The sequence below is a fragment of the Talpa occidentalis genome, unplaced genomic scaffold, assembly GCF_014898055.3.
Source record: "Talpa occidentalis isolate TD23 unplaced genomic scaffold, MPIMG_talOcc4v2.1 talOcc4.2, whole genome shotgun sequence".
Classification (NCBI taxonomy): Eukaryota; Metazoa; Chordata; class Mammalia; order Eulipotyphla; family Talpidae; genus Talpa; species Talpa occidentalis.
Window position 1 is genome coordinate 104,612,846 of NW_023602073.1, and position 27,441 is coordinate 104,640,286.

At 35.3% G+C, this 27,441-nt stretch overlaps 1 long non-coding RNA gene across 1 annotated transcript; it reads left to right on the top strand.

Annotated features, from left to right (window-relative positions):
- Positions 1-528: 528 nt before the first annotated feature.
- On the top strand, positions 529-13,369 carry LOC129146340 (uncharacterized). The gene is made up of 3 exons (XR_008552908.1): positions 529-610; positions 13,153-13,228; positions 13,338-13,369. It is a non-coding gene; the product is annotated as an uncharacterized LOC129146340 (long non-coding RNA).
- The last annotated feature ends 14,072 nt before the right edge of the window (positions 13,370-27,441 follow it).

Genomic DNA, 27,441 nt, shown 5'->3' on the forward strand with positions numbered 1-27,441 from the left:
TGCGGTGTGGTGGTAGTGCGGTGTTAAGGGTGGAGGAGTGGAGTGTACGGAGGAGTGTTGGAGCGACTACAAACCACGGCGAAGAGCATGTGGCTGCTAGAACCGTTTATAAACCTGCTCAGAATGGGTTGGTTGCTTTACAACTCTCCATTTATTTACTTAAACTTCTATGTTATATATTATATTTTTCAAGTGTTCTACATAGAACACCTCTCACCTATTCTATCCACGGTTTTTTTTCTTTAGGCAAATTATATCTTTTGTAAATACTGACCTATTTGTCTTTTCTCTTTGAGTTATGAATTTCTTTGATTCATCTCTGTAGGGTAAGGTAAAAAGTATCAGGCTTTTCTGCCCTCCCGCCATTAGGATAGATGATGGAACCCTGTGGTCCTGAATGCATGCCTGATGGCGGGCACCTGGAGTAGGGTGTGGGCATAGGTAGATGGGATTCACCTGGGCTAAGACTGGTTTTTTAAGGGTGGTGTCACGGGGATGCTAGTAGAAGAGAAGCAGGGAAAGCCGAGAAGCCGAGAAGACGAGACCACCAGAAAATGCCGGAGAGCCCAGACAGAGTGAAGACTTGCCAGCCCTGCCTGCTGTGTACCTGGTAAATCCCAATAAAAGCCTGAAAACCCGCTGAGGGCTCCAGGACTCTCTCCTTTACCCTGTCTGCTCCGGTCACAAAGATCCTGCTCCGTGTCCCTTCCTGCCCCTATGATCTCTTATTCCTTTTTATTTCTTAGGTAGTTATGCAGGACTTCCTATTATGTTGAATCAGTAGTGAGAGCTACAGTTTTTGTTCATTATCCTTTTTTAAAGATTTTATTTATTTATGCAAACAAAAACTGGGGTGTAGGCCAGAGGTGCAGGGGTGAGAGGATTCAACAGAGACAGAGTGGGGAACAGAAAAGGAAGGCCTATCTACTGAAATACACTGCTGAAGGAACAGCAGAGGTGTGCTGCACCAGGTGGGTTAACTCCCTGGCCAGGGATTGAACTCAGACCACAGTGGCTGATGTTGCTTGATAGCTTTGAGACTTAATCCCTGCACCACCAGGGAGGCCCTGTGCATGATCATTAAAAGAGAAACATATAAATTTTCTTAAGTATAATGTTTTTTGTGAGCTTATAAAAAACTTTAGGTATTATTGATATATAATATTTAATGTGTATAACTTAAGAAGTTTTGATATATACTTATATATATCAAATATACCCACCATTATATTTAGAAAACCCTTTCATATACAGATTATACACACACAGTTATGAAAGTATTACTACTATCAAGATAATAAACATATCCATCTATTTCCTAAATTTTCCTTATGCCCTTTTGTAATTCTTCCCATTCACATCTTTTTGTTTTTGTTTTTGTTTTTTTTACTCCTTTCCCCAACCTCCTCCCCATGTATAGGAAGCCACTGATCTGACTTTTTTCAGTATATATTAGTTTTCATTTTCCAAAATTTTATATAAATGAAATTATCCATTATGTCCTCTTTCATTTTGATTCACTCAATATATTTTAAGATTTATCTGTTAGTGCATGTATCAATAGTTTATTCTCTTTTATTATTAATATTCTATTGTATGGATACACCACAATTTGCTTATTGGCTCACATTTTGAGGGCCATTTGGGTTGTTTCCAAATTTTAGTTATAACCAATATAGTTGCTAAGAGCATTAGTGTACACACCTTTAGTGTACATACATTTATTCTTTTACTTCTCTTGGGTAAATGCCTAGGAATAGAATGGCTGAGTCATATGGTTGGTGCATGTTCATCTTTATAAGAAACTGCCAAATTGTTTTCCAAGAATGTTGTCCAATTTTACATCCATATTCTTGCCAGAATTCATTATTATCAATTTAAAATTTTGTTTAGCAATACCTTAGGTGTATAGTGGTATCACATTGTGATTGTGATTTGCATTTCCCTAATGATTAATGATATTGACTATCTTTTTATATACAGAGGGCTCATTTATTACTCATTTATTTATCTTTGCTGGTCAAGTGTCCACTCAAAGATTTTGTGCATTTTATTTTTTATTATGGAGTACTTTTGTGAGTTAAAAATAATATATTGTTACAAGTGTTTTATAAGATGTTAAATTTTCAACGGTCTGAAATGATTTTCTCTCTGTGTGGTTTGTCTTTCATTTCCTTAAGAATCGTTCAAAGGGCAGATGTTCTTCATTTTGATAAAGTCTAATTTGTAAATTTGTTCATTTATAGATCATGATTTGTTGTATCTAGGTAATCTTTGCATTAATTAAGCATCATTTTTACTATGTTTTCTTGTAGAACTTTTATAGATTTAGACTTTGCATTTAGCCCTCAGATCCTTTTGGGGTTTTAAATGGGGGTGCCTGTGGATTAAAGTTTATAATTTTTGCCTTGGTACCAGTAGTTCCAGGGTTATTTCTTGAAAGACTATCCATTTTTTACTGAATTATTTAATATTTTTGTCAAAAATCAACTGACCACATGTGTGGGTCTACTTTTAGACTCCTTATGCAGTCTGATTTTATCTAATTCTCCTTTTTATGCCCATGTCACACTTTTGATTAATATAGTTTTATGTTGCTTGTAGTATAAATCTCATATCTTTGTTCTTTTTCAAAGTTACTTTGACTATTTTAAATCCTTTGCATTTTGTATGAATTTTAGAATCAGCATGTTAAATCTACAAAAAAAGACTGCTGGGATTTTCATGGGAGCATTTAATATAGCTTGTCATCTTTCTTCTCTATTGATCCTATTGAGGGTTTGTTTTAAATATTTGTGGGTTAATATGTGGGAAATACATGTTAACAGCATTAAAGGTTCTGATCCATAAACCCAGTATACTTTCTTTTTAAATATTTATTTATGCATATAAGAACTGGGATATAGGCCAGAGGTACAGGGGGTGAGAGGATTCACCAGAGACAGAAATGGGGAGCAGAACAGGCAGATCTATTGAAATGCACTGCTGAGGGAAGCAGTGGGGCGAGAAGGGAGAGGTCTGCTGCCCCAAGTGGGTTAACTCCCTGGCTGGGGATAGAACTCAGGCTGCAGTGGTTGCCAATAGCTTCAGAGTGCTGAGACTTAAACCCTTGCACTGCCAGGGAGGCCCCCCAGTACACTTTTAATTTACACAGGTCTCCTTTAAGTATTTCATGTTATTCTGATGCTATTTCAGGTGGTATTGCTATTTTTAATTTCCAATTTCTAATTGTTCATTGCTAGTAAATAAAAATATGACTGACATATATATTGCCATTGTAGCCTGTAAATTTCTAAATTCACGGAATACTCACCTGGATACTATTTTTGTTGTTGTTGCTTCTGCTGTTTTGTTCTTTAGTGTCCCTCTCTTTAGGAGCTCTACTATGTTGATGGAAATGATCAGAGAATGGGCATACTTACCTTGCTCTGATCTGAGGTTGAAATAAGGGAGAGATCTGCCCCTGAAGCCCATTCCTCTTAACCATGCCCCATGAGACATTTCTGAGTAAAACTGCCCCCTTTTCAGCAGAATTAATCAAGATGTAAATTAAGCTCACACAGTGGAGTTTGGGAGAAGTCTATTGGTGATGACTGTGGCTTGGTAACCACACCTGAAGGGGGATGATCCTATACTTCTGATACACATACAACAAGGTCAACAAGGTTAGCTCAAAAAAAATTAGCTCACATAAAATTTTTAAATATGTCCTTATGCTGAACTCAGTGGAAGGTTTTGGCTACTATTTGTTTTTCTACTGGGACTAGAATATGTTTTTGCTGCGAAAAATTGTAAAGATTTATGTCAGAATCCTTTTTCCACTCGTTCTCATTTTCTCTTCAAAATCTATGTATGTATATATTATTTACAAATGGGATACATAAAAACATTAAAATAAATACTTTTGCCGGTTGCTACAATCCCATCATTGAATGGGTCCTTTGATTATCATGTTAGGCAACACAGGGAAAACTATGCACATTACTTTGTTTTATTGGTGGAGTTTTGGGTTCGTTCAACTATGAATCTAGGCTGCTTCTATCTCTGAAGGATACAGAAAATCCTCACTGCATGCTAAGGTAGACAGAAATGAGGGGAAATGATCAGAAAAATCAGGAACTGGAGTTGTTAGGGTCCAGATTAGGGACTTTTGTTCCTCTGTGTCCTGGCATCTGGCCTGACGTCATGGCCTTATTGTAGGAGCAGAGAGAGGTCTTATTAGAAGTTTGTGCCCTTAGCTCACTTTTATTTTCAAAAATTTATTCTATAATGCATCTGGACTGTGATTACTATGGCTATTCAAGCCATTTGGTGCAAGTTTTGTATCAGTAGGATCAGGTAGTATCTCCATTGGCTCACAGTTAAATAGTATTAGGAACACAAGGCTGGATAAGCTAGTGTGTCTGTTATTAAGGACTTTTTAAGCTTGGTGAGAGGAAAGAACAAGTGGACATGATTGGACAGATTTGGGTTCATTCATAGTTGAATTCAATAGTTGAATTCACATTCCAATAGATGTTATAGATAAAACTGCATAATGTATAAGATTTAAGATTTAAAGGAGTGATTAAAAGTCCTAGAGAAGATAGGATAACTGAGAACTGATGTGATGTTTGAGCTGAATGCTGAGAAGCATGCAAGGGTCCTTCCAGATAGCCAGGCACAATTCCAATTGCACTCTCAGAACACGCTGTACTTTTCGTCTGGAGTACTAATCAATAGTAGTTTATTAATTATTTATAAAAAAAACTTCTGGTTAGTGTTGTTTTTCTTGCTTAAGAATATAATCTTCTTAGAGGTTCTTTTTCACCTTTGCAGACCCAGAATTCTGTGACTTTTCCCCACTATATTTTTCCCATTTTAAACTTTTTATTATATAAATTTTCAAAGCCACACAAAGTACAGATTTTTTTTTTTTTTTTTTTTTTGTGAGACCCTCACCAGCGGCCTGGGAACGAACTGGCGCTGTAGAGGCTGCGGGCAGCCTTGCAGCCCAGCGCTCAACCGCTGCGCCACCAGGGGAGGCCCCAAAGTACAGATTTTTTAAATGAATCTTCATGTATCTTCCACTAGTCTCAATAATTTCCACTTTGTCAGTCTCATTGGAACTATCCTGTATTCCTTATATTTTGTTTAAATAGTATTATAAAGCAAATCCCACATCATGAGTCTCTAACCAACTATGAGTCTATAACCAAAAAGAAAGATTTTTATATAACTGCCATCTCATTACTGAATTCATGAACATTTCTTACTATCATGTCATACCCTGTCCATTTTCAAATTTGTCTTATTTTCTCAAAAGTGTCCTTACAGAATTGTTTTGTTGGAATCAGGGCCAAAACACAATCCAGCTATTACATCTGGTTGTTAAATCTCTTCAGTATTTTTGTTCTGTAACAGTCATCTTCACCTTTTAAAAAACATAACAACTTTCCCTGGAGAAAACACTACATTCTTGATTTGGCTAATTACTTCTTTGGGACTCATTTAACTGGTTTTTCTCTTTGTATGAACTGCTGATTAGATTGAGAAGTTGATTAGATGGAGTTTCTACTTTTTTTGCAATTATATTTTATAGGTGGAAGTAGATATTTCCTACTGAATTACATCTACACCATGAAGGACAGAACAGCCCTTCATGGCCCCACTTTTAGTGTCCCTACATAGCTTGGAAGTATTTATGAAGGAGGTGGCATTTAAATAGGTCTGGAAAGAGCCTGCCAAGTGGTTAAGGACAGTGTTGCATTCAGTCAGAGGGAGGATCAACTCCCTTGGAAGCATAGAATCATCCTACAAGGACATGATGGGAAAGCTAGCAAGTTTTGTTTTTCTTTTATTCTCAATTTTAGAATTGATAATGCATTTCAATTTAAAGATTGAATTTTAAACTCAATTTCATTCACCATTACTTTCAGGGTAATCACTTTTGAGACTGGAACATTCTATACTCTTGCTAAACACAGGTTTTGCTATTTGAGTCACTCTAGCCAATCAAATTTTCTTTTTTTCTTCCTTAATAGAGATTTACTATTTTTATCTTGAGAAATATTTTGTGTCCTGTGGTATGGAGGTCAAATCTAGAAAGAAACATTCTAGAATAATATCATGGTGGGATCATTTAATGACACATAAACAAAGCTATTAACAATGATATTTGCTGAATTCTATTTAATTAAGTCACAGACTTTCCTTTTTTTTTTTCAACTTTTTTTTATTTTTTTTATTTTTTTTTATTTTTTTTTAAATAATAAATTTTATTTTTATATTCCCCATACAATTGCAAACGCCCCATTCTTTTTTTTTTTTTTTTTTTTTTTCTCCATTTTGCCTTTTTTTTTTTTTTTTTAAATATTAAATTTTATTTTTATATTCCCCCATACAATTGCAAATGCCCCATTCTGACCCCAATCCTTCCCCTCCCGCCCCCCACCCCCAAAAAGTGTCTCTGGTTCATAGTTTTTTGTTGATTTTGATTTTCACTTTCTTATATTCATTTTCCTGGTCCCTTATTTAAGTTTTCTAGATTCCTGCTATGAGTGAGACCATCCGGTATTTTTCTTTTTCTTTTTGGCTTATTTCGCTGAGCATGATCCCTTCCAGCGCCATCCATGTTGCTGCAAATTGCATGTGTTTATCTTTTTTGAATGCTGAGTAATATTCCATGGTATATATGTACCACATCTTCTTGATCCAGTCATCTATTTTTGGGCATTTGGGTTGGCAAACGCCCCATTCTGACCCCAATCCTTCCCCTCTCGCCCCCCACCCCCAAAAAAGTGTCTCTGGTTCATAGTTTTTTGTTGATTTTGATTTTCACTTTCTTATATTCATTTTCTTGGTCCCTTATTTAAGTTTTCTAGATCCCTGCTATGAGTGAGACCATCCGGTATTTTTCTTTTTCATTTTGGCTTATTTCGCTGAGCATGATCCCTTCCAGCGCCATCCATGTTGCTGCAAATTGCATGTGTTTATATTTTTTGAATGCTGAGTAATATTCCATGGTATATATGTACCACATCTTCTTGATCCAGTCATCTATTTTTGGGCATTTGGGTTGTTTCCAAAGCTTAGCTATTGTAAACAGTGCTGCTATAAACATAGGGGTGCAGGTGTTCTTTGGAATTGATGTTTCTATGTCCTTTGGGTAAATACCTAGGAGTGGAATTGCTGGATCATATGGAAGCTCTATGTTTAGTAGGTCCAGAAATCTCCACACAGCTCTCCATAGTGGTTGGACCAGTTTGCACTCCCACCAACAGTGCAGGAGAGTTCCTTTTTCTCCACACCCTCGCCAACATTTGTTGTTGCTAGTTTTTTTAATATGTGCCATTCTCACTGGTGTGAGATGGTATCTCATGGTAGTTTTGATTTGCATTTCCCTGATTACAAGTGATATTGAACATTTTTTCATATGTCTGTTGGCCATTTGCATTTCCTCTTCAGAGAAGTTTCTTTTTAGCTCTTCTGCCCATTTTTTGACTGGATTATTTTCTTTGTTGTTGCTGAGTCTCATCAGCTCTTTGCAGATTTTTGTGATCAGTCCTTTATCATTAGTGTTGGGTGCAAAAATGTTCTCCCAGTTGGTGGGGTTTCTCTTTGTTTTTGTTATTGTCTCTTTTGCTGTGCAGAAGCTCTTTAATTTGATGTAGTCCCAGCTGTTGATCTTTGCCTTCACTATCACTGCTTTGGGTGATGTGTCTGTAAAGATGTCTTTGATGTGCAAATCCCGTAGTGTTTCGCCTATATTTCCTTCTATGTATTTTATGGTTTCAGGTCTTATGTCTAGTTCTTTAATCCATTTTGAGTTGATTTTTGTGTATGGTGTGAGGTAGTGGTCAAGCTTCATTCTTTTGCATGTAGCGACCCAGTTTTCCCAGCACCATTTATTGAACAAACTTTCTTTGCTCCAATGCATAGTCTTTGCTCCTTTGTCAAAGATTAGTTGACCATAAATCTGTGGGTTTATTTCTGGATTTTCTATTCGATTCCATTGGTCTGTATGTCTGTTCTTGTTCCAATACCATGCAGTTTTGATGATTATGGCTTTGTAGTATAGTTTGAAGTCTGGGAGTGTGATGCCTCCATTTCCTTCTTTTTTTTTCAGTAGAGCTTTGGCTATTCGGGGTTTTTGGTGATTCCATATGAATTTCATCAATAATTGTTCTATTTCTTTGAAGAATGCCATTGAGATTTTGATTGGAATAGCATTGAATCTGTATATTGCTTTTGGTAGGATGGCCATTTTAATAATGTTTATTCTTCCAATCCATGAGCAGGGGATGTCTTTCCATTTCTTTGTGTCTTCTATTTCTTTTAACAGTGTTTTATAGTTTTCTTTGTATAGGTCCTTTACCTCTTTTGTTAGATTTATTCCCAAGTATTTGATTTTTTTTGTTTCGATAATAAAAGGGATGGTTTTTTTGATTTCTTCTTCTTCAGATTTATTGTTTGTGTATAGGAAAGCTACTGACTTTTGTGTGTTGATTTTGTATCCTGCCACTTTACTGAATTGATTGATGAGTTGAATTAGTTTTTCTGTGGAGATTTTGGGGTTCTCTATGTATATTATCATATCATCTGCAGTCACAGACTTTCCTTAATGAAATAATTGACACTAGGAGTCAGGAATTATTTTATCAAATGTACAATACTGTAAAATTCATTAGGTATATCCTGGGATGATAATATATATATTATTGAATTAAATCAAATTTACATGTGGTTAACAAGAAACAATAGGATCCAATAGAAAAATCTAATTATTGGCTGTGATAGACAAGACACTGAGTGTCTTCCAGGGATATTTAGAAATTAGTCATATAGGTTATTGGCATTTTGGAAGGCTGAAGTCTAAAAATAAACTGTTAGGTCCATTTTATGAATGGAGGGAAGTAATTTCCTATGAGAAGTATTTCTTCCCTGGAATATATCCTCATTGATCACTCACTAGTGTAATTTCTCTATTAATAAACAGCTGTCCATTTATAGAAGGAAGCTACAATAGGGCTAATTTCATGAAGTGCTTGCTCAGTATTAGCAGCTTAGTGTGTTTTAGTTTTGTTTGGGGGGCCTATCCTTGAAAGGGTAAGTGTCAGAGAACAATGAGCTGGGAATGCTCAAAATAAAGCAAAGGGAAGATGAAGTTCAAGAGTGGACATATGAGCAAAGCAGTTGTACTTTGATGTCATTACTTGGGTTGAGGTCTCCTAATCCTAGAACAACAATAAGAACAAGATATAGGGGATGTATGTATTTCTATGGCTATGGTATTTAGTTGATGAAATTGGAAAAAAGTGAAGGCAGAAAGGATGAGTTTCATGTATCTGTTTGATAACCTGTCATGCCAAAAAAGTCTGTAGTAAAACATACTCTAATAACGTCTGTAATGTGTGATTTGTATGGTATATTCCATTATAGTTTAAAATATTGTACACGTTCTGTCTGCACAATGGAGACAAGTCAGAAGAAAACTATCCCCAGGATGGTAATTGGTGGTATGTAAAGATTATGTATAGTATATGAAGGTGGCATATAAATGTATACAAATATTCTGGTGATAGGTGGAAATAAAATGTCTTTGTTCATGGCAGCATTTGCCAAAATGGGAGAGAGAGCAATTAATGGAACAGCCAATGTCAGAACTAGGGGTGACAGAATTGTGTGGTACACCAATGTGTCAATTAGCTTGAGAGCTATGAAAGAGGACAGCTTCTGAATGCCTCCTCAAATGCTGACTGGCACATGCTTCTGGCACCAGCACACTTGCTCTCAGGGGCCATTGAGAGGAGTGGTCAGAAGTAGGGGTGGTGCTTTCTCGTGCTAGTGCCCAAGAGTCTCACATGCTGGTTTGTTAAGTTATAAGCTTAATGTGAATGTCACCTAGAGAAACAGAAATTCACAAGGTCATTTAAACACTCAATTTAAAGAGTAGCTGTGCTTTAAGTAATGACTTATCCTATATTCTGTTCTGAATTGGTGTCTGGGGACATAAAAACATCCCAAACAAATAGCCACTGAATACATTTGTGGTAGACGAGGAAGAATTATTTCTACAGATTGGAATTTAAACCAATATTTTTCTTAATTGTAACCATAAAATGTGAGTAGAATACATTCTCAAGTCATTCTGCAATCAAATGGGTGCAATGAATTTGTGAGTTGCACAAGTAAATAAAGTAAATGTGATTCTGAATATGCATGTCTCTGAGATAGAGGTAAAACCAAGCTGCTCATAGAATAGCCAAGAAGGAAGAGTGAGGGCATAGGGAATCTATGGAAGTCCTAGTTTCTAACAGCAAAATTTCAGAAGATAATGTAATATTTCAAGACAATTTTAGATGTCAGCAGTGACACCTTTAACTTATTTGCACAGGAGGCTTTGGTTAGGATTCTAGTCAAATTCACATGGTGGAGACAGTCGATAAAAGACCAGGCTGCCTCTGTTTCTCGGCTCCTCTGTATGTGGCAGTCACTGACAGATGACATCCTCCACGTGTTAACTTTCTCATGCTTCTGTATCATGCCCATTTTAGCTTCCCTCTTACAGTCATTTATTCAGTCAATAAACATCTACTGCATACATTTTGTGTGCCCCATGATGTGTGGCAGGCAGGGTATAAAGGACATAACTACAGAGACCTTGTTATCCAGGAGCTCACAGTCTAGAAGGCTAGTTTACAGCACAGTACTTTGAAGGGCTACTGCTTGATGTTGCCTAATTTCAGACAAAAATAGAATATATGCTATTTCTTCTCTCTCTTCTTCTGCCCTGTCTCCCTATGATGCCAAACTTCCAATCAGCAATAGTTATGTTTCCAAGCTTCTATTGCAGGCTATTTCTATATTTATTCTTGCCAAAACAACCACCCTACTCAGTTCTTCCTATCTTTCTTCCTTTTCCTTCCTATTCATTAACAACTAGAGATAAGGTTTTTTTCTTTGAGAAGCAAATAGACTACGGATTTCAAAGTTGCTTTTTTCTTCCTACTCTTTCAAACATGTTTTTACTATAACAAACACATTTTATTAAAAAAAAAGCATGATTTTCTAAATGCTTTATGATCTCTATTCTCCAATTGTATAGATCAGGGGTTTCTGATTTCTTTTTTAAAAGATGTGTGGTTTGTATACTTATTTGAGATAAGTAAAGGAGACACCATTCCCTGAAACTGATTATATTTAGAAGAGTTCTGTAAAATCTTTACTAGGACTCTCGCATATAGATGAAGGCTGAATTGGCAGAAAGGAAATTGATATTCTCAGGGATTTGATGACTTTCTCAAAGGCCAGTATGTCAAAACTGAAAAGGAGAGAACACAACATAATCTACCTAACTTTCCACAGAGGAAAATAAGATAGATGTATAGCTGCTTCCCCAAAGCAGTAGACATCTGTTCACTCAGTCTTAAGTCTATTATTTGTTGGTGGTGAGACATCACCACCTCTGTGCTGAGATTTCAATTGATATTCTCTGAGTGGTATGTTTCTTTTTGTTGGAACCTGCTTAAGGAAAACATTTTTAAGCTTTCTGCTACATCTCAGGAAAAACAAATTTAAAAAAATCCAATAGAGAATTTATTGTAAAAAGCAGGGAAGCCTAACATTTTCCTCCCTTGAGAGTCTATGATTGTGAATGCTTCATTTATTTTGTTTAGTTGTACTGACCTATATAAGCCCTGATTTTTTGAGCACTCTGTCAAGTGCACGCTGAATATCTGAAGTAACCTCTTGTAGGACCAAGTCAGTCTCTCTGGGACCTTTTGAACACTCTATTAATGAACATGCAGTTCATTTCCAATATATCACTATCGCTGAGATTTATTAATAAATATATCGGAATGCTTCAATTAAATCAGTGGAACTTTTAGGTATTTATAACTTGATACCCTTCTGTCTCCCCTGCTGGCATATTGATTTTCTTCTTTTGATAGGGCAGCCTTCTCTCTATATAGTAATGGAGAGGGGCTGGAACACTATTTTAACATCTATACTTTTTGTGTGATAGTCTCAAAATAATGTGTCTTACATTTCCATTTTAGTAACAGGAGGAATTAGTAAAAATTTAAGCATTCTATCCTTTTATAAACTCATATTCTAATTTTAAAAACAACACCCCTCCCTTCTTAAAAAAACTGACTTATGAAGCAAACTTTTTAAAAATATAGTTTATCCAACAATGAGCTTTTTTAAAGTATGGAAATATTTCAAACTTAAATGGTACATTTTCAAATAAAAGTGTATGAAAAGATGCTTGGAAAAGTGAAATAACTAGAAGAAAAAGTCTTTCAAGTACAGTTAGGCACAGATTTTAGTGGAGTGAATATTTGAGAAAATGAATAAAAAATATTAGAGCAACATTAAATCTTTTATTTTATGGCAAGGACAAATTGAGACTGTTCATCTATTGAAATATAACCTTCTGGTAGTGATATATTTCTTCTCACAGTAAACTCAGAGAAAGCAGCACACAGACGCCTTTCAATTTTGGAGTAACTCTCTTGGAGGAGTGATTTAAAATATTTAGTCTTAGCCAGGGTTCTCCAGAAAACAGAGCTTGAGGTAAAACTTTCCATGGTAATGTCTTATGGTGAAGTATAGTTCCAGAGTAAGGGGGGAAGAAGGAGATGCAGGGAAGGAGGAACAAGTACAAGGTGGGTCATTTCCAAATTGGCATCATCTGATGAAAATATCCAGCTAGTTGCTTGATCATGAGAGGGAGATAAAGTGTAGGGAACCACTAACTTTGGAACAGTCTCACAGAGTGAGTAAGGGAGAAAAATCTGTTATCTCCTACTCTTCAGAGTTTTGCAACCTGAGTCCTATGGATAGTGCCTGGGGAAGTCAAAGCTGAATTCCTATGACACAACCCTTCATCTGAGTGTAGGGGAGTGGGGATATCAGAATCTCAGGCTGGACTTGAAGCTGGAACTGTGGCAGCTCCTGCCTCAGTGGATCTAAGAGAGGCTGACAGATCCCAGCCCGAAGACTGAGGGGAGGAGATGGCAGAGACACCTGGTAGTATTGGAAGGTAATTCTCTGGGCAGATTAGTTTGTGCAGATCTGCGCAGACACATAAATCAGTTTCTCTTGTGCCATTCAGATCTGTCCACACCCTCTACTGATACTACATTTTTTTTTTTTTTTTTTAAGAACAAGATGCTTTCAAGAGGGGATGCCCAACAGGGAAGGAATGAATCCAGACAATCACAGATTTTCTTCAAAGATGGTAACTACAATCTCTGAAAAATAGTTTAAAGATACTTTTTAATTCAAATATACCCCCTCTGCTGTTGCTTAACCTGCTGCTATAATTGATATTCATCTTTTTTTGAAAGGTTTCTCACCTTGACGACACTCCTCAAGAAAGGGTATGAGTCCTTAATACTCTTTCTTTTGGGGGATCAGTTGTTGCTTGCCTACTGATAGTTGTCACTGGAGGTGAAAATAGTAAGATATGTTCAGACATGATTCTCTGTGATCCATTGTGTTATAATCTTAGTTACTATGGTAATTAGGGTTGATTAACCCCCAAGTGTTATATTCCTCTTTCTCACTACTTGTCCACTGATGTTCAGATTTCAAAGTGACTTGGTTGTCATCATTGCCTCCAAGTCAATGGAAATAATAATATAAACTCCAACAGAAGTGAGAATGAATCATATTCTTAAGCCAGGATTCCTGGCCTGTAGATCTCATTATTTTCAGTTTGAGAACACACATGTTTTGCAAGGTAATGGAAATGATGTTGGAAAGGGTGTCTCCTAATTCAAACCCTATGTATTCCAATTATTAGGGAACTAGTATCATGTATTGACCATTGTCAGTGCAATTTGAAAATGTGTTTTCCCCATGCTAGTAATTCAGTAGTCCTTTTAACAGGCTGTTTCTCTTTTATCAGGCTATTTTTTCTTTCGTCTTTGACTGAGCTTCCATGTTCATAAGCCCATTGTCTTAATTCATATTTGACAAATGAATCTTTTGTTCTAAGATAATGTAATGGGAAAACCATACTGAAGGATCAGGCATTCTGTAAACCATTGAATATTAGTGCTGATAGGAGGCCAGGTTCCATATACCCCCACAAATATACCTCAATTAAGTCCAGAATTGGATTGGAACCCAAGTTTTTTTTATTCCCCTAAGGCAAGGCATGGAATCAGGGGCTGCAATGGCTCCTGGTATCTTAGCACATGGAGACCTAGTCAGAATCTGTCCTCATTTTGGGCAAGACTGAGACACTAATGGTGCTGCTTGGTTAGGCAATGTGATGAGAGCAAAAGTCTGCACTGAACACATGGTGGAGGACACAGGGGGTAGTAGAGACAAACAAATGGGAAGCAGGAAAATAGATTACATTTGGAACACATGCTAAAAATATTTTCATTAATTATAATACTGTGTAACAGTATGAAGCATGGAAATAAAAAGGATATATATATATATATATATATATATATATTCCTTGGTTTCATACTCTCCTTTGCAAGAGCAGCATAAGATTTATGTAAGATTGGCAGCTTCAGAGCCAAGTTCTACCTCCGCCTCACCCTCACATCTCAAAAATGTTGGTGTGGTTTGGTGATATTGTGGGAATTGCATAAATTAGGATACCTGGTTCTACTCCAAGGCCTGTCACCAATTAACTGCATGAGCTTAGCCACCTCTTTCATCTTTTTCTGGCCTCAGAGTCCTCACCTAAAATGAGAGATAGCTGAGTATCTCCCCCTTGATAACTGAAATGTCTCTTTCAGCTCCAAATCTCATGAACTATCACTAATGTCATTTTGTGTTGGTGAGGACGCCCTTTTTAGGTTCATTGTCACCTTCTGGCTCATTTCTGCAAATGGCAGGAAGTGATACAAGGTAGAGAAGCCACTTTGTGGTGAATGCAATCTAGGGCCTATAAGCAGAGATGGGGACATATTAAAGGCAAATACAGGGCAAATCTATAAAACAGTTCTGATGGAATGCATGTTATTAGTATAAACATTGCTACATGAAACTGCTATGTATGGACACATAAAAGGAATTAAAGTTAAAGGAAACAAACTAGGCTTAAACTTCTGTCTTTTCAATACCACTGATTTTTACTCTTTCAGTTAGCTCTGATAAGGCATTATTCTGGGGTCATCTGCTGCAGTGGGCACCCTTGCCATTGTTTGGCAGCTGAGCGCTTTGGCCTAGAATCCCTGCAGCATTTCTCCCTGAACTGCTGCCTCATTATGAAGGAAGCTGTCACTTCAACCCTCAGGTTCTGTTCTTTGAAACAGCCACTGATGGGACATCATAGGTTTGGCTCATTGCTCATTACATATTTATGTTGAGGGGAGTCTTCAAATTACCTTTTAGCTTCTCATTATCCTTTAATATTTCCTACTTCTAAGTTAAGTCAGGCTAGAAAGATAGAGAAAAATTATTCAGGCACTCTCTCAACTCCTTCCTTTGCTATAACTACTTGGATTCATATTCCAAGCAAGGAATTACAGAGATGATAAAATAACTGGCTTAAGGTTGTTATAATCATTCATTCTTTGAGTTATTTTCACTGTTTTGGGCTTCTAGCTTTCCCAGCTTTTTAGTGAGTAGATTTTTTAACATTGGACCAGACTATTCTACTAAACTTCAATTTTTTTTTTTATATTTAGTATTTTATGCCCATTCTTTTTGGTTTGGTTTTTCCCAACCATCTACTAATTTTTTTTAATTTAAGTAAGCATATTTTAAAAGTTCTTTCTTGTTGGGCCTCCCCTGGTGGCACAGTGGTTGAGCACTGTGTTGAGAGGCTGCCCGCAGCCTCTGCAGTGCTGGTTTGTTACCTGGCCGCCGGCGAGGGTCCCACACACACACACAAAAAAAAAAAACACACAACAAAAAAAAAATTCTTTCTTGTTCTTTGATTATTTCATTGACACTTACTTTTGATTTATGAGTAGAAATTCCGCTGAGGATAATGATTAGATTTCTAAATAATACATACATGTTTCTTATTTGACTGAAATGTCACTGTTTTCACAGGGCCTCTCACTATGTGTGGGAGATACTGTGGTGCACAGTCCAGATCCCATACAGAAGACCTTGTCACCCTAAATGTGAGAATGTTATCAGCAGTCAACTGTTCAGTTATCAGGCTCTGTGATGTGCAACTTTCAAATTAGAATGAGATTATTTTCTCTGACATATTCTCATGGTAAATATTATTCCTTAAAACCTCTTAAGTCAGTCTTCCTCATTGTGGTTTTAGAATTTTGTTTGAGGTGAATTTCCAGAATGCTGGTACTGCCATGTCTATGACTACTTATGTGTGAGAAGATGTTCAAATGGTTTTCTATAAATCAGCAAATTCAGTGTACACAGCTACCCTACCAGGAAAGTGTTACCAGTGACTCTAGCTTTGTGGGTGAGGAAACAGGGCTTAGAGAAATCAGAAAACATGGGAGAGAGCACAGGGTCATGTAGTGAGACAGAGGATCCATCCCCTAAGTTCTTACCTCCACCCACACATTCTTAAATGTTCCACATTCTAGCACTCAGCACTAGCAAACAGAATTGTATCCAAGCAAAAGTTTTTGTTTTTTTCTTTGGGGGTGAGGGGATGGGGAGTGCAATGGTTGTATACTATTTTGTTTTAGCTGTGATTCTTACTTAACTAGTGAGTATGAAAAATAAAAGTTAAACTAGACAGAAAATACAGTGGTGTAATTATGGAATACTCAGATAATCTGCTATATAGAGAAAAGTACTCAAAATAATATTAAAAATTTAACTTTTATCTGTAAATACATATGGTCTATTATTGATGATATATGTGTTTTAAAGAACTAGAAGTATCAAATTTTTACTACTTTATGACTGGCTTAAAAAAAAGGTGTATATATAGAATCAGTATTGTTAAAACAAATAAAAAGAACACTATAAACAGTTACTTGAAACTGTTTATATTTCAAAAGTACTTCATATTAGGTTCAAATCTGAAACCGGTATGACATTTTTATTAAAAGTGTCTTAGTGCTTTTTTTCCCACAGTCAAGTAGATGACTAAAATTTCAAGTTTTATTTTCATTGAAGATTCTTGCAAAATATTTTTAAAAGCCTTTGAAGGATATTTGCTGTAGAAAATATTCTAATTGCTTTGTCCCTATATGCCCTTTTTAAAACATAATTTTCATTAGCAGATGGTTAGATTATTACAACATAGGGTTTAGTTCACTTCTTTGTCATTACTCATAGCTTGAAATTTAGAAAACCTGAATTCAGGAAAGGAAGAAAAATAATCAGTTTCTAGTAAATTTTATCTCACACTTCCCCCTCCATGTGAGTAGGAGTAGCCCTGTCTTTATACTGTTGCAATACATTTTGCATCTATTCTAGGCATATGAAATGTTTTGGATTCAGTTGTTGGCCTGTCCTCAAACGCTCACATACTTCCCAAGCTGTCTTGACTTCAGAGGAATTCAATAAACTCTACTTTATAAAAATGGGAATAAGGAAGTAGTTTAAGACATTTAAATTTTCTTCGGTTATGTCTGTTAACAATATTTCAAAACTATTCTCAACAGAGATTTTCTTGGTCCCATAAAGTACTGAAGGGAAAAGTGGATAATGTCACTTTTCTTTAGCATTACTGCAGTTCACAAAACATGCATTGTGGTCTGCTCTTATAGTAACTTTTTGAGAATGAACATAAGAGGCACATATCATCTTTTATTGACATCTATAAAATCTCACCTTTTCTCTGAAGTCTTTCTCCAAATGAGAAACAGAAATGATATTTATACATTGTAATGTGGTGTTAGCTAATGCCTCTGTCATGTTACATAACTATTTCTTTTTTGTGGTAAGGACAACTAAAATGCAGTCTCTTACATCTTCAAAGTTATTATATAATGCAGTATTGTTGACTGAAATCACTCTTCTATGCATTAGATTCCCAGAACTTATTTATTTACTTGTTGTAAGCTTATACCTTTAAATAGCATCTTTCCCATTGGTCCAACCCCCCTAATAATCACCATTTTATTCTATCTGTACAAGTTTGACTTTTTGGTCTTCTACATGGTATTACAGTCATCTCAAACAGTATTTGTCTTTCTCTAATATATTCCGCTTACCATGATACCCTCAATTTCCATCCATGGTGTTGCATTTAGAAAGATTTAATTATTTCTTATGGCTAATTGTGTGTGTGTGTGTGTGTGTGTATCTCCACATCTGCATTTCCCCATTCATTAATGAACACTCTCATTGCTTCCATTTCTTGGCTATTGTCAATAACACTGCAATGAACATGGGCATGAACATGTATTTTTGAGTTAATGCTTTTATTTACTTTAGCTAATACTTAGAAATGAACTTGCTAGATCATATGGTAGATTTTTTTTTATCTTTTTAATTTCTGGAGACATCACCATACAATTTTCCACAGTGACTGCACCCATTTACATTTTCACCAACAATGCAGAAAGTTTCCCTTTTCTCCACATCCTTGCCAACACTTATTTCTTGTCTTATGTCTATTTCCCTGGGAAATATACTCGGGGGTAGAGATGTGCTTGCAAGTGATATATTGGGAGTGTTCTTAATAACAATGCCTGTGAGGAGAGAAGGGAGCCAGATTGGGCAGGAAACAAACTGAACTGCCCTGCAGTTGTAAAGCTCAGTTCAACCCCTGGGGATCTCTGGAGCTGGAATTATATAACTTGAGGCAGGAGTACTGGGCTTTTGTAACCCCGACACTGACCAGTCATACAGATTGCTCCCAGGAAGGGCATAATCTTTGGTGAAGTAACTCTCTAGCTCAGGGCAATGCATGTAGAGGAACTCAGCTGTGAAAAACTGTTGACAGAATTGACCTGGCAGTTGGGGCAATGAGCACCCTCAGTACTAAATGGGGAACCCGGTGTCTGTGCTGGTCCTGTAAACTCCTTGTAGTGACTCCTTCTTATGGCTGCCTAGATTATCAAAGTAAATAGGATCCGGTACATAGATTTCTGGTCAGAGCCCGATCTGTAGTCTGTAGCTAGAGACTTGACCTATCTAGTCTTGGAGAAGTCAAGGTCACCAGATATTCCTTTCGAGGTAAAAAGTATCACATGCAGCAAAAAACTTGGAATTTTATACTTTATAAATCCTAATATGTCAGTTAGAGATGTGAATATGAATATCAGATTCTGCTACAACCTTCTATAACACTTTAGAATTTACAAATAGTAAGTTAGGTATTTTTCACTGTGATAAGCAGTTCTTTTTTTTTGTTGTTGTTGTTTATTATTTTTTTTTATAGAGGCATTTTTTTTTAATTTATTTGTTTGTTTGTTTTGTTTTTTTTTATACATGCACTGGGTACAGTTAGAAGTGCGGGAGGGTGAGAGAATTCACCAGAGCCAGAGCGGGGAGCAGAGCAGGCAGAAAGACCGAAGTACACTGCTGAGGGGAGCAGCGGGCGGCAGGAGAGGTCTGCGTGCCATGTGGGACCCTCCTCAGGTGGCCAGGGAGCAGCCGGGGATCGAACCGGCGCCGCAGAGGTCGCCGGCAGCTTGGCAACCCAGCGCTCAACCGCTACGCCACCAGGGAGGCCCAGATAAGCAGTTCTTATGGTGCTGATAAAGTACTGAAAAAGTGCTGTGGCCAGAATTTAGTTTCAGTTCATGTGTATACTCTACAATAAGTAACTCCTGAAATTATAGAAGGCATATACATGGCTAATTAAGGAAAAAAAAATTTTTCTCCCCAAATTGTTCTTTGAAAAAACACAGTTAATTTATGCCTGGCACTAAAAATATCTCATATTATAGGCTATACTGTCAATTTTTCAGTTTAAACCAAAGAAATACTACTTTGAAGAAGATATAGTAGCTTGACACAATTTTAATCAAGCCATTTGTAAGGTTTTTTAAATCAAACCATTTGTGAATTTTTTAAATCAAAATAATCTGACAAAAACATTTTTTCAGATTAGTGCAAATTTGACTTTTTTATTCTTGTATATATTCCTCACAAATAGAAATATAAGCTTACATAAATATAACTAGAAATATTTTTAAATATAAATTTAAAAAGCAATACAATAAGTAGTTCTTATGGCAAATAAAAATAAATATCTACTATAGTGGCTCTCAAATTTCAGTATGCTTCAGAAGCTCCTGGTGGGCTTGCTCAAATACAAATTTCTTGGCTCCAACCTCAAAGCTTCAGATTCATGGATAAGATATGGTACCTGAAATTTTTCATTTTTAAAAGTTTCCAGGTGATACTAATGTTACTGGCAGAGAATCACATATTGATAACCACTGAATATTACATAAATCAGAATAATCATCATAGTAAAAATCATTATTCTAGAATTTTGTGTATGGGCACTTACACACACTTTTCAGTAAGTTTACTGTAAAATCTTCCTAAACATTTAGATGGAGTTGAAGATGAAATACTTAGAAAATGATGTTAGAAGACTCCAAAACTTGTTTTGTTGATCACAGAAATAGTTTCCAACATATATTTGAAGAGTTTCAATAATTTTTTTCATGAAATTCAAGAGTGAAAAGAAAGTAGTGGTTTATATAATATGTCACTTAAAGCATGTATCATACCAAAATTAATTCAATGTTCTACGTAGACATTGAATATTTTATCTATATCTCCAAATGTTTGAATTTTAAAGCTGGACACCTTCCCAAAATATTGAATCCTTTTAAGAAGCAAATGAAGATTTGTCTTATATTTTGGGTATACTCCTTTTTGACCATTTGCATGTGAACATTGTGGCATGCATTTAAACAAGTAAATATAAATCAGTGGGAATAGTTTTATCTATTTTTTTAATAATAAATTCATGGATCTTTGTGCTTGAGTGCACACAAGTATGCTGACTTAAAAGATAGAGAAATTTCTGGGAAAATATACTCAAATTATAGAAATGGGAGTAGACACCAGGGAAGACTTTTGGCATGATTTTAAGCTTTCTATCCTCTACATGGAATAGTCTGTGATAGTTTATTACTTTTATAATTTAAATAAACAATTTTGAAGTAGAAACCAAGTTTATTTAATTGGAGAAAACATAGTTCTAAAACTAAAAGCATCAAATTATAGATTTTTTTCAGCAAAAATGAGATGTAGAAGGAAAGAAAGAGAAAAGGGAAAGAGGAGATCAAAGACTTCCATATAAGAGCAAAAACCACATCCTTAGCAAGCTAAGCAAACATATCTCAGTGGCTTCTCAGTAGAGCAAGTGACCTGCTTGAGAGTGAAGGGAGTTTAGGAGAATTCACTGCTAGGGGAAGGAAAATCAGAAATTTTGCTCTACTGATGTGTGGTAGAAATTGCCCAAACCTTGAATGTGTGCCTGAAACTGTAATATGGATGGATTAGAAATTAAGGCAGGATTTCTTGATTCTAGTTCAAGAACTCCCTACAATTGCATGCAGCATTTTATGTGCATTTGCTTATAGAAATTTGGAAGAGGCTTTATTCAAATTTAAAAGGATTGATGATACAATTAAAGTTAGGACTCTATTAGTTTGGCTCAAGAATCTATCCAGAACCATTAGTGTCCTCTTTTGTAATATCCCATGTAAGGAAAAAAAATTGTAATAATTTTTTTTAAGATTTATTTTATTTTATTTATTTATACAAGCACTGAGTACAGTCAGAAGCGCGGGAGGGTGAGAGAATTCACCAGAGCCAGAGCGGGGAGCAGAGCAGGCAGAAGGACCGAAGCACACTGCTGAGGGGAGCAGCGGGCGGCAGGAGAGGTCTGCGTGCCATGTGGGACCCTCCTCCTGTGGCCGGGGAGCATCCGGGGATCGAACCGGCGCTGCAGAGGCTGCAGGCAGCTTCGCAACCCAGCGCTCAACCGCTGCGCCACTGGGGAGGCCCTAGAAAAAAAACTGTAATTTTGAACATACTCTCTAGATTTCTTTCTGTTTTTGTTTTTGTTTTTTTTTTTTGAGACTTTTTAGAAATATTTTTTGGGTCTAATTTCTATATTAGTCTAGGTTTTTGATAAATTATCTTCTATCCTTTATCCCTTAGTTCATAGTCTGCCAATTTATATTTTTTTAAATACATTTATTCATTTATTTGTATTCCCTCAACTTATTTCTGAAAGTATTTAAAGTATAGAAAATTAATAAGTCCTGATTATATTAGACATGGGTGATAATAAACCATCATACATTAAAAAAATTATAGCTTTTTTACTGAATTCAGCATAAGATAGAGAAAAGCATTCAAATTTTTTGCATTTCTCTTACAAATAATAAGGAACATGATTTATTATTTGTGGAATATATTCTTGCATACATGCATAATGATTAAAGTCCATTAGGATTAAAGTCCACTGTGTACTTAGTGCTATAGTTTTCTTTTAGACTTTCCTTCTTATTTCAGTGATCCAGAGAGTAAGCTATGTGACTCATCCCCTGTCACATAGGGGCCTACAGTTTGAGATTGGAGTTGAAGTTATGGAAGCTGCTATCACAGCTAGTCCAAATATGTGTTTAAATCTCCACATTTTCATCAGATCTCTGTGATTTAGGGCAAGTCACTTGTTCTTCTAGATCTCAATTACTTAGAAGATTAAAGTTGTTTATGAATTAGGTAATTATGAATTTTTAAAATTATAAACTTGATTAGACCAAAAAGATCCTTTCCTACATGTATAATGTGATGCCATTTTTCAATAATTCTATGATTACAATTTTTTTCACTTTTAACATCTTTGAAATGAAGAGGTAGCTTACAGTTGAAAGTATATGATAGTTTAATGTCATTTCTCTCTTTAAAGTAGCATGTAAAATAATGATGTGTCAGATACTTTGTATGCTTTGCATTCAATAATGTGAAGTACAATAGAATCTGCCATTCAATGTATCACAAAATTAGTGGCAAAGTATTGTCTTATGTGTGATGATATTTGAATCTTTGTTCCTTTGCAAGATTGTTTTGCATTTGTTTAACTTTTTATGCATAATGTTTTTCATTTGAATTAATTAATTTTTTATTGAGAAACTTTTTGGACAACCCAATCAGGTATTGACATCATAGAGACCCACTCTCCTATTCCCTTTCTCCCTCTGACTGATGCTTCAGTTCTGTAATCAGCTTTCAACATGTTTAACATTTTTTAGACCTTAATTTCTTTAAAATTAAGGAGTTTGGGAAAATTATCTCTGATGTTGCTTCTGGTATACACATTCTATCATTTTAGAGGGTGAGGTTGAGGATGATTAAAAATGAACCCATAGTAATAACACCATGAACAAAGAAAGTATGCTCTAGGAATGTGATAAATGGAATATTGCAGACCACACAATGTCTCTAACAACTTTCCTCTCTACAGTATATAAAAAAATTAGAGAAGTTAGGTTAATTTTTGAGTGGTTATTGACATATATTGATACATTCATGTTACCAGATATAGATGATTTTAACATATACAATGACTCATGGATGATATCCAAAAGAAAGTGTGTTTACACACTTTAATACAACTAAAAATGTCATTGCATGCTAATTTATATTCCATGGAGTTAAGTTTATGCATCAGATTAATTACATATTGAATATAATAAAATATAATTTAAATTTCAGACTTCATTTCCTAAATGCATTTTTAGCTTTTATTATTCCATGCTTTCTATTCCTAGGGGTTAATGCAATTTAGGTTAGATTCTCGATTACTCTTTGGAACTGAATCTGGGTTTAGAATGTAAAAACAATAATACTTTAATATTCCCAAGGAAACTGTTGAAATATGCTGTGTATATATAGGACTGGGCTGTCTTTTTTCTTCGTCTACCACTTGTCATCAATCTTGTACAAGCAGTAAGCGAAAATGGAAGCTGTCATCCAGACCTCAGCGTTTGTTTCAGAGCCGTAAGGCAGCACATTTCTGTTCATTTTTCTTAAGCACTGAGCTTTCTTCTGTCCTTTCTTGATAACCAGAACTTGACTTTATCTGCACCTGTCACTCTAGCCAGTAAACAGATTTGCTCATTACACTTGTCGTCCATATCATTTAAAGGGCTTAGCTATGATTACAGATTACTTTTTAAAATGCTCCCTTCTGGTTATAGCTGTATATATCTTCTCATGCATAAAAAATACGTAGGCAGAAGACCCTATGGCACCAGAAGGAATTCCCATAAAATACTGAGGATATATTCTAGTGTTAATATACCAATCAATGTAATAGAGATGATGCTAAAACTTCCAGACTACCTTTATGCCCCTGCTTATAGGATTTGAGACAGACTCTTAAGTAATATATGTGCAGCAATAATTTGTACAGAGTGATTATGAAAAATGTGCCCTCTGAGTTTTTTGTCCAAATGATAAATGTGATCCAATCAAACCATTAAAATGATTTAAATGAAGTTGAAAGTCAGTTGTTGCTTGCTATAATATTTTAAGAGAAAATAGTCATTATGAACTCTAAAAAGGGTCTTAATTGCTGTATAACCTATGATAGCTCTGGGTGACTGGTAATAGCCATTTGTCTTTAGTGGAAATTTTAAACTCAAAGGTCTAAATGTTAGGCATACCTGAGTGCATAAAAATTGTTTCTTCCTTTCTAAAAATTATATTTTAAAAAATCTAGAAAAATCCAAAGAAATCAGAACTTGAAATTGTCTAACAACTTGTCTTAGCCAGTGTGGTCTCCTGTATTACTTAGGTTATTTTAGGTTAGCTATCATTGATCAAATAAATCAAAGTGGTCTTAGATCTTTTATTTTCTGGGTCAAAATGGTTTTATACAGAAGAAAAGATCCTGTGCTACAAATCAGCTACTTCTAATTAAAAAAATAATAAAGTGTGTATGTGTTTGTGTGTGTGTGTGTGTGATTTAAATTGCAGGTTATAATGTTTTACAGGTTAGAAAAGAATGATAATATGGAAAAATTATGTGGAGTAAGTGAATAAAATATTGGATCATTAGATAAGTGTAATTCTACTTTGCAAGTTTGTGATTATAAAGGGAATTGCATTTATCATTCATTTGTTCACCAATTCAATAATATTTGTTAAATTCCTATTATGTTTAAGATATCAGAATATATCTTTTGGATGCTTGTGGTAATAATAATTTAGCTTTTTCCTAAACTGAGTTACTGGTTATAAAATTTACATGGCCCTTCGTGTTTTCCTAAGTTTCCCCTAAGATGAATGGGGTAAAGCATATTAAGGTTTTATCTGAATCTTACTTTACTGAGCAATAAGCAGCAAGAAGCTGACAGAAGACACCATGTCTATAGTAATTCTCAATGAGGACAAGGCCAGAGGATAAATGTGATACTTAACTTAGATAAGGAGAGAGGACACCACAGCAGTTTTTCAAATAGAGTTGGGTCAAAAGAGAATAGCTGACACTATTAAAGCATGTATGGCACTGGAACCTGGAAATATTATATGTTCCATAGTAAGTTCTTAATAGTTCTCACCCTAATATTATAGTGTATACTGTGCATATATATATATATAAATGATACATTTATCATTTTGGCAAGGGCTATAGTGGTCTTTGTATCTGAAGGTATTATCTTAGCTATTTGAAATTAATGGCATAATAATGCTTACAACATTATCTGGCATATTGTAAGCATTCAGATGTTTGTTGACTCAGTGGATCAAATTGTATGTTTGTCAACTTAGTGCTTTTTATTCCTTTCTGGCAAACTTCCAAGGACCCTACCTCCCTCCCCTAAAATCTCAGACCATTGATTCTCCTGTCTCTGCTCTACTATGCCCCATTACTATATCTCTCCTTTCCTCTGAAGAGGGGGTGCACCAAGACATCAGTATCTCAAGAATCAGTGTTGATTAAGGCCTCTGGATAATTACACATGCTACTGGACCTTTTTTAAATTTAGGATAAGACTCTAATCTTTTATTTCAAGTAATTGTGAAAAGTGTTGTTTTAACTATAAATTTCATTTTGTTGATTTTTGGGAATTTTTTCTTTTTGTCTTGATTACTGACATACAGGCAAATGAAATATCTTAGTTTGGTTTCCTGGATGAAATGCAAAATGTGTTAAGTATATTCATAATTTACTTTTTCATCAGTACTAAAGTCAAGGATCAATATTAAAACTATTTAAATATTTGTCTTGATATTTTTAGTTTTACTACATATTTATCCAAATTATTGTTAGCAAAAAAAGTAAGACCTTCATTCATATGCATGTTTCACTGATGTATTAATAAGGTTACTTATTTTCCCTTGTTCTGCCAGAATAAAACCAAAAATACAAATAAGAAACTTTCCGTAGGGCCAGTATTCTAAGCATAGAATTCACTGTGATATTACTATAACTTTCCCTGGATGCTTCATAGCTTTTGAGTGGGACTGTTTTGTTACTTTATTTAGGGAAACCATGTTAGTGGTTACCTTATGAAAGAATTTAAAAATGTTAAATCATTTAAAAATATGTGATATGTATAAGTGCCTTATAGTGCAAGTAAGACATGTTTTAAAATGCTTACATGCTACAAAAACATACAAAAAATAAACAAGAGGAAAGAACATGCAGCTCACCTGCTGTTTCTTTTTCTCCTTCCCTTCAGCTACCAACACGCAGAGTATATCTTAAGAGAAAAGCTGTGGAATATGAATTCCACAACATTTCTATCAATTACAGATTCTTTTGTTTAATGAACACAATACATTTGGGAAATTAACACCTGGAAGATTTACTCTTTCCAGTTGATAAACCAAAGGTCCCTGTTTCAGAATTTGAAGAACCCATATAGAATATGGTTAAAATTTTAAACAAAATGGAGCAACTGGAGAGAAATTCCTCATGTTAACATTGACCGGAATGTCTCTGAATTTTGGCCTTTAGCTCTTGCTTGCATGTTCAACTTTACCAGCTCAACATGTAGAATTTAATTATATGAGATCCCAAGTTCTAATGTATTTCTTTTCTTAAAACAGAAGGTCTTTTAATCTCTCTCCCAAATTATAGACTACTAATCTATTGGACATTTCATCCAAAATGTGCGTCACTCTGGCTTATAAATTACTAGCTTGAATCTGTCAATATTCCATGTAAGAGGCAAGTTGGTAGTGGTGGTGGATTTTAAATGCCTATGATACTTCAGTTCTGTGATGCATGAGGTTGTTATTATTTCTCACCTTAGAGCTTACAGTCTAGCAGGAAGATTACACATAAATATATCATCACATAAGTATTAAATTCTAACTATGAATAAAGCATATGGAACAATAAACTCACTAGTTATCCCACCTAAACTGTTGAAAGTGACTTGTCCTGATTCTTTCAGAGACATTAGTTGGACTTACACCAAGGTTTATGTATGCTTGTGAGAGATGTCATTCTTCTGTTCATCATTCCTCACTTTCAGCATTGCTACACTAACTGTTTTTCAGGAAGTATTAACTCACTGCTGCTCAGCCTCTACCAAAGCTCTTGCTGAG